We start from the raw sequence: 8,646 nt of genomic DNA on the forward strand, positions 1-8,646 counted from the left end.
GCACCCCTCCTCCCTCCCCCAGCTGTGCTTGTTGCATCTACTTTCCTAGCCCACCAGAGGGTCCCCCACCAGAGGAGAGGAGGTGGCCCCCTTCCCAGTTTTCTTCCAGCTGATGCCCTGGGTGCTAGTGAATGGTCTCCACGTTAGGCCTTGGTTTTACTGCTGCTGCACCCTGTCAAGCAGCATCCATTGAGTGAAGGGGATTAAACGGTTGCTCTAGACCCATCTGGGTAACGAAGAAGCCAAGAACTAGAAGAGCCTGGCCATGGATTTCAGCCCTAGAGATGAGCCATCCAGCTCAAGGTTGAGGCTCATGACAGGGCAGCATGGGGGAAGCTTATACTGGTGCTGCCCTTGCTGTACCTATTTGGTGAGCAAACAGATGTGAGTCTCCAGCAGGTCTGTTAATCTGGCCCCTCTCCCCAGCACTCAATCCCCAGAAACCTTGTAAAGCCAAGGAAAATGCAAATCCCTAGAAGAGGAGCAGCAGCTGCTGTCCTGGCTTCACTGCTGGGCCTGCCAAGGAACCCAGCCACGAGGGAGAAGAGTGGGTGTGATGGCTTAGCTGCGCTCAATGACCTTACTGTGTAGACTCAACCCCAGATTATAAATGGGAGAGGATGTGTGGAGGTGGCTTTGCACAGAGTTTGACAAGTGCAAAGCCCAGCCTGTCCCTCAGCCCAGGGAAAGTGAGTATTTTGTACCACTCCTAATGGTTTGAACTCTGTGAGACGGGCGCTGCGTTTTGTGGCCTGGCAGCCAAACCAGATGATTATTGCCTTATTGTGTAGGGCTCCTGCGTCTTGCAGGCTGCCTGGAAAATAGCCACTTATCACTCTGACGTTGCCATACTGATCACTTCATTGTCATGGCTTCTGTCCCCTTCTCGCACGGGTGTCCCCTGTCAGGCTGGTGCAAACTGGCCTTCAGTCTGTGCTAAGGGATGGGAGCATCCTCAAAGCCCTGTGTACAAGCTGCCTGAAGAGAGACATGCAGCTAACACACGCAGCAACGGGACAGCAAAAGCCAATCATTAAGCAGCTTTGTTCTGTATCGAAAGCCCCATTAAAAAGATACATTGGCCAGATCAAAAAACTCCAGGGACAGGAACAAAAGTTCAAGAGCCCCGGGCATTCCATTCCCCTACTCTGAGTGCTTTTGTGGCTTTCTGCTGTAATAAGAATCATCATCATCTAAATGGGATTGACCACAGTCCAGACTCTCCTAGCTTCCTCTCCTCCCCTCCCCACACCCGTTAGACCTACTTTCTCCCCACACCCGCCAGTCCTGCTGGGTGGTAATTTCCCCACTCGCCGCCCCCCTGGCTGCCCCAGCGTTCCATACTCCCAGAAAACTTTGGCAAGCACTTCCCGGCTAATGTCATTCAAACATTTGACGCCACTCTGCCCAGTTTAAAATAACAATGTGGTATTTAGGTGCTGGAGGAAATGGAGGCCTCGGCCTTGTGGTCTGACGCACAAGATGATTTCCCTGCATTGAGCCAGGATGTTGGGGCACGACCAAAGGAGAGTTCAGCATGTCTCTTACGCTTCCTTCTTTACAGGAGCTGAACTTCTACTGCACTTCAGCACTGAGGTGAGTCCTTCAAAGCAACGCCAGCCCCCCGCACCTCCCAAACACACCTTCTTGACAGCGTTCACCATGGCAGCAAGGGGTTAGCACGGCCAGGGAGGGGTGATGGTTCCATTCCTGGCCTGTGCTCTCTCTCACTGTAGGCCTGAGAAGAGCTGGGGGGATCCAAATGAGGTAGCTTGCCTAGCTCCGAAAGCTGGGAAGCACCTCACATTGTGCAGCAGTGGCTCCTTGTGGCCCATTCAAGCCGCAAGATTTAACTGCTTTGAAGATAGCCCTGCCCGGTCTCATTCACCCTAAAGGTCAGTAGCTATAACATGAGGCTTTAAAGGTGGCAAAGGACCGTTTTGTGGTGAGGCTGCTAGCTTGGTACTCGAGATCTGGGTGCAATTCCCAGCACTGCCGGTGTGACCTTTGGCAAGTCACTTAATATCTGTGCCACGGCTCACTGTCTGTCAAATGGAGATAATATGTCCTTTGGTCTATTTAGACCAGAAGCGGGCAAACTTTTTGGCCTGAGGGTCACATCGGGTTTCCAAAATTGTATGGAGGGCTGGTAAGGGGAGGCTGTGCCTCCCCAAACAGCCAGGCGTGGCCCGGCCAACGCCCCCTATCTGACCCAGCCCCGCTTCTTGCCTCCTGATAGTACTCCCGGGACTCCTGCCCCATCCAACCCTCCCTGTCCCCTGACGGTCCCTCCGAGACTCTTGCCCCATCCACACACACCTCCGCTCCCTGTCCCCTGACTGTCCCTGGACCCCCCGCTGCCCCATCCAACCTCTCCTCTCATTCCTGACTGCCCCCCAGGACCTCTGCCTCATCCAACCACCCCTTCTCCCTGACCACCCCCAGAACCCCTGCCCCTGACTGCCCCCCGCCGCCCCATCCAACCCCCCCTCTCCTTCCTGACTACCCCCCCAGGACTCCTGCCCCCATGTTCCCCACCCTCTGACTGTCCCGACCCCTATCCACACCGCCGCCCCCTGACCACCACCCCGAACTCCCCTGCCCTCTATCCAACCCCCCCCCCCGCTCCCTGCCCCCTTACTGCGCTGCCTCGAGTACCGGTGGCTGGCGGCGCTACAGCTGTGCTGCCCAGAGCACCAGGACAGGCAACCGTGCCGCCCAGCTGGAGCCAGCCACGCCACCGCACAGTACAGAGCACCGGGTCAGGCCCCGGCTCTGCAGCTGCGCTGCCCCAGGAGCTCACAGCCCGTTGCCCAGAGCATTGCGCCAGCAGCGCAGTGAGCTGAGGCTGCAGGGGAGGGGGAACAGCAGGGGAGGAGCCGGGGGCTAGTCTCCCGGGGCAGGAGCTCAGGGGCTGGGCAGGAGGGTCCTGCAGGCCAGATGTGACCTGCGGGCCATAGTTTACCCACCTCTGATTTACACTCTGAGCTCTTTCAGGGAAGGACTGTCTCTCACTCTGTGTATGTACAGCACCTAGCACAACGGAGGTCCTAGCTGAGCCTGGAGCCCCAGTTGCCACACTATGATGAATGAATAAAACTAATGACTAAGAGGTGGTCAGGCTGGAAGCAGAGAGCTAGGCAGAGGACAGGCTCCTGAGGCAACAAGTGCAAAGGTTCTTCTTTGCCACCGGGCAGAAAACAGCCCTCAGTCCTGGAGGGGCTTTGTCCTGAACTGACCCCGGCATTTTTTTTATCTTGCAAGGAATTCAGAAATGGTTTTTAGCCAGAAGCCTAGCGTATCCGCTGCCCTTATTTAAGTCTCTAGCCACTTCCCAAAGGTCGGCGGGCTGTTTGTCTTGCTCCTGTGCTATAATTAGAAAGAAACTGTATTTCTGTCAAACTCAAATGATTGCAGAGTTTGCTAGTGAGGGTTCATTTGGCCTGCTAACAGCTAGGCTGCAGGGGCTTGATCGAAAGCTTGGGGTGGGGCTGGGTATCCTGTTTAGCCTCCCTTAAAAAAAAAAGAGCCAAGTGGTCTGCAGTAATGGTCCCCAGCCCTGCATTTTACAGTGATGTGACTGCAATGATCTGGATCCTTACAGCTGATATTTTCATTAATGACGTGTCCTGAGTTTCTCTTTGACATTTTAAAACGGGGGTGGGCAAACTACAGCCCGGGGGCCACATCTGGCCCTTTGGACATTTTAATCCGGCCCTTGAGCTCCTACCAGGGAGCGGGGGCTTGCTCTGCATGGCTCCTAGAAGCAGTGGCATGGACCCTCTTCAGATCCTACGCGTGGGGGCAGCCAGGGGGCTCTGCTCTGCACTCTGCCCCCTCCGCAAGCACCACCCCCGCATCTCCCATTGGCCGGGAGCCACGGCCAATGGGAGCTGCAGGGGCGGTGCCTGCAGATGGGGCAGTGTGTAGGAGACGGAGAAGGGACATGCCGCTGCTTCTGGGAGCTGCTTGAGGTAAGTGCCGCCTGGAGCCTACACCCCTGACCCCCTCCAACGCCCCAACCCCTTGTCCCAGCCCTGATCTCTCTCCTGCCCTCCGAACCCTTCGGTCCCACCCTCCTGCACCCCAGAGCCCGCACCCCCAGCCAGAGCCCTCACCCCCCCACCCATGCCCCAGCCTGGAGCCCCCTCCCACACCCTGAACTACTCATTTCTGGCCCCACCCTAGAGCCTGCACCCACAGCCGGAGCCCCCCCCCGCCCACATCCTAATCCCCAATTTTGTGAGCATTCATAGCCCACCATACAATGTCTATACCCAAATGTGGCCCTCGAGCCAAAAAGTTTGCCTACCCCTGTTTTAAAACATATTAGGCCCAGCATCTGCTACAACGCAGAGTTCTAACCCACAAGCAGAGGGGATGGCGCTCTTTGGTCACAAACTCCCGGCTTCCATCTGCTTTGTGCTGTCTCTATGCAGCCGTGTACAAGGGTCTGTATGTGGGGGAAATTAAATAATCAGCCCACGCTGTTTTGGTGTTTAAAATAGGAGAGCACACACAGTGGCTGAGCCAAAGCCCACTGAAGTCGATGGGTGTCTTTCTAATGATGCCAGTGGATCATGCCCTAAGTGCTCATGAAAGGCCAAACAACATGGCCAGTACCAATGGCTTAAGGCAGGCATCCTGCAGGCAGGAGATACACGTACGCTTCTTCCACAGCCCTGCCAGGGCACTTCACTCTTGACCTGCAGCACCCCTGCCATTGTAGTGCTGCACCTCGTTCTCCAGCTCTGCTTGTACACCTTAATGCTTACCTGTGGTTCCCCTACTATTCCAATCCCCACAGACACCACATTGTGCAGAAGAATTTGCATAACATTGCTCATTTCCGGCTCTCCCACCCCCCTCTCCCTCCACTGCTTTGCAGAGTGGTCATGCTGAGTCTGTAAAATGTGGGCATTTGTCCACTCCTGTCCTAAACTATTATGTTGTTCTGTTGTGTACTGTTTACTATTTGCCTCTTGTCACCCCAGAGGTGGCTGCATTTCCCCATTAGTGAGGGAAGGGATCCCTATAGAGTTTGTCAATTAGGATGCATAGTGTGCAAGCCAGCCAAGATCCTCCTGAAAGAAAGGTGCTGTCTAAAGGTAAGTCACCATTAGTCTCATTCTGCGTGTCACATCAGCCAGCCGACTGTTCATTCCACAAAAGCTGATGGAGCCCAGTGAGCATTCCTTTATAATGAGGTTGTTTGGGGGGTTTTACCTCCAGGTGTGGGAGATCAGCTGCAGCTTGACATCTAGAAATAGCTCAGAATCTCTTCTGCTGCTTGCTTGGAAACACACGACTCCTGGGGACAAGGGCTTCTTAGTTTTATGCAAAGTTCATTTGAGCCAAGAGAACTCTGTGTTCCTTCCAAAGTACCTGCTGTGTAGCCAGATCATCCTGTCAGCAAACTCCATCTCTCCCTTGCAGGAACATGCCAATACGTGTTAGAAATCCTGGACGTCTTGGCATGTTTTCGAAAGTAAAACCCCAGGATGCTGCAGGTACTGATAACTCTACAGCTGGCAAATCCCTGGCACCCAGCTGCGGCTTTGCGGTTGATGTTGCTGGCTGAAGGTAATTGTATGCAGATTGCTGATGGAAGAGCAAATACTTTTTCTTCATACTGCTTTGGAATGTCAGATATTAAAAAGAAAAAATTCGAACAACCCTCAATCCAAAACTATAGTTTAATAATTTGGGTCGCGGGTTCAAAGTCCCCCTCCTGTCCAGGGACGAGGGCCAAAGTGCCAGTTGGAAATCTCTGCAATATATTTTCTTTGGAGACACCTTTGTCTATGCATAGCATATTCCATCTCCCTGTTCTTAGTGCTGGGGATGTCTCCATGAGACTGACATCTGCGTTCCTTCAGGGTCCCTCTGCTACAGCTGCACCATCCCCATATAGCATTACAATGATGTTGCAGCAGGCTGTTAGGGGATGACTGTAAGGTCAGAGCAGAACAATGGCCTAGAGACTCACTGTGCCGAACACCTCCAGCTCCTGTTGGGCCTAGTTTTGGGTTGTCCTGCCTGTTGCTTATGCTGCTCTGCCATAAACCAGGCAGAAGTAGCCCCGGGGAATAACTCCAGGATAGGGGGTTCCGTGGCTGGTGTGGAGTTGCCCCAATGGGGGTACATAGACCTGCCTACTCTTTGCCCCTGGTATGGGACATGTCAGAAGAGGGAAGTATGGAGGGTGGCTCATAAGAAGGTATTGCTGTCAGAAAATAATGAAGGGCAGCCCTCCGCTGTAATTCACACTGAGGGCAAGGAAGTTCCCAGGCAGGCAGCCTGCAAATAGGAGAGGTGCAGAAGTGGCTGAATCTGCCTGCAGGTAGGAAGAGTCAGCCAGAGCTGGGGGCTGCTAAGAGACAAATGGTCCTACAAACAAAATAACAGAAGAAAACCTACCATGATGTAGAAGCAGAATGGTTCAATGAGAGCCAAATCTGGCTCAGGGAGGGGCTTTGCAGGAGAGAAATTCATTTAGGTTTGCTTGTCACAGTTTCAGAGTAGCAGCCGTGTTAGTCTGTATCCGCAAAAAGAAGAACAGGAGGACTTGTGGCACCTTAGAGACTAACAAATTTATTAGAGCATAAGCTTTCGTGGACTACAGCCCACTTCTTCGGATGCATATAGAATGGAACATATATTGAGGAGATATATATACACACATACAGAGAGCATAAACAGGTGGGAGTTGTCTTACCACCTCTGAGAGGCCAATTAATTAAGAGAAAACAAACTTTTGAAGTGATAATCAAGCTAGCTCAGTACAGACAGTTAGATAACAAGTGTGAGAATACTTACAAGGGGAGATGGATTCAATGTTTGTAATGGCTCAGCCATTCCCAGTCCTTATTTAAACCGGAGTTGATTGTGTCTAGTTTGCATATCAATTCTAGCTCAGCAGTTTCTCGTTGGAGTCTGTTTTTGAAGTTTTTCTGTTGTAATATAGCCACCCGCAGGTCTGTCACTGAATGACCAGACAGGTTAAAGTGTTCTCCCACTGGTTTTTGAGTATTTTGTCACAGTGTTTATAATTAAACCTTTCTGTAGCTCAAAGGCTAACTGTCTGCTCTGGAGATTATTCATCAAGATTTCAGAGATAAAAAAAATAGCAGCCAATTAAAATAAAAGCTCCCCTTCATTCAAATGGCTCCTTTGAGTCTCGTGTACTAAAGAGCATGGTCAGGCAGCTGAGTTGTGGTGTGATGGAGCACTTGAGCATTCGTAGGTTGTTCTTGTCCATTTGACTGTCATCTATTTAGCTGAGACAAGGTGGGTGAGAGAGACAAGCTTTTGAGTTTACACAGAGCTCTTCAGGTCTCAGAAAGGTACTCAGTGTCACAGCTAAATATATGGTGGAACAGATTGTTTAGTGTAAGTAGTTTAACACCCACTCATGGTGAAGTGGCCCATTAACACCCCTTCAGTCATAGAGAGGAAAAGAAGGGGGAGTGGGGGAAATCAGCTGGGGGGAGGGAGGCTTCTTTGTGGGTTATGGATTGTTGTAATAGGCCATAAATCCAGTGTCTCTATTCAGTCCATGATTTTTAGTGTTTAGCACAGTTATGAATTTAAGCTCTCAGGCTCGTCTTTTGAAAGTGTTGGGCAAGTTTTCTTTTCTTTTTCTTTTTTCATCACTCTCGGTCTGACCTATCAGTTCTCATCCTCAAAGTAAATCTGAACAACACTTTCAAAATACAAGCTCATGAGCTTAAATTCATAACTTTGCTAGACACTAAAAATCATAGTCTTCGTAATAAAGATTCTGGATGTATGGCTTATTACAACAATCTGTAACCCATTAATGTCTCTTTTTTGTCCTATGACTTCAGGGGTGCTAATGGTATGCAGTGTAGTTGTAGCCATGTCAATCCCAGGACATTAGAGGGACAAGGTGGGTGAAGTAATATCTTTATTGGACCAACTTGTGTTAACTACTTATGCTAAACAATTTGTTCTTCCTTGTATTTACGTTTGAGTACTTTTCCCAGACCTTAAGTAGCTTGAAAGTTTCTCTTTCACCATGTTCCAATAAAAGATACTACCTCACCCATCTTGTCTCTCTGCTTTAGTGAAATACATGATTGGGCTCAATTCAGGGGTAATGGGGTGAGATTCTATAGCTTGTGTTAGACAGAAGGTCAGACTAGGTGATCATACTGGCCTTAAAGTCCATGACGGCCCAAGGCCCCCATCCTCCTTATTTACAGGGGGAACTAGAAGGGTGAGGAGGAACCTCTCCACTTTCTTCTTCTTTTTTTTTTTAAAGGAGTAAATTCCTAGCACTTTTCCATGTAAAGAGACTTAAAACTTCAGAGTTGCAAACCAGCCTCTAAAGTGGAAAGCGCCATGCAAGTGGGCTTCAATTCTGCTTCAACAGCATGGTGGGGTGCTGATGATCTCTGACCCACTCCTGTAAAGCGAGTCAGTTACGTGTAAGGGGTGTATTGTTAACCTTCTCTGCCCCCCACCCAGTGCATCATGATTTGATAATGGTGGACAGGAATTGGGTTAGAATTGAGGTAAGAAGTAGGGTGACCATATTTCCCAAAGGGAAAAATGGGACACAGTGCGGGGCTGGTCCAAGCAGCATCTCCCCCTCAGGGCTGGCCTGAGCTGCTCGCCCAA

The sequence above is a fragment of the Chrysemys picta genome, chromosome 4 (genome assembly GCF_011386835.1).
Source record: "Chrysemys picta bellii isolate R12L10 chromosome 4, ASM1138683v2, whole genome shotgun sequence".
In the NCBI taxonomy this organism is placed as follows: domain Eukaryota; kingdom Metazoa; phylum Chordata; order Testudines; family Emydidae; genus Chrysemys; species Chrysemys picta.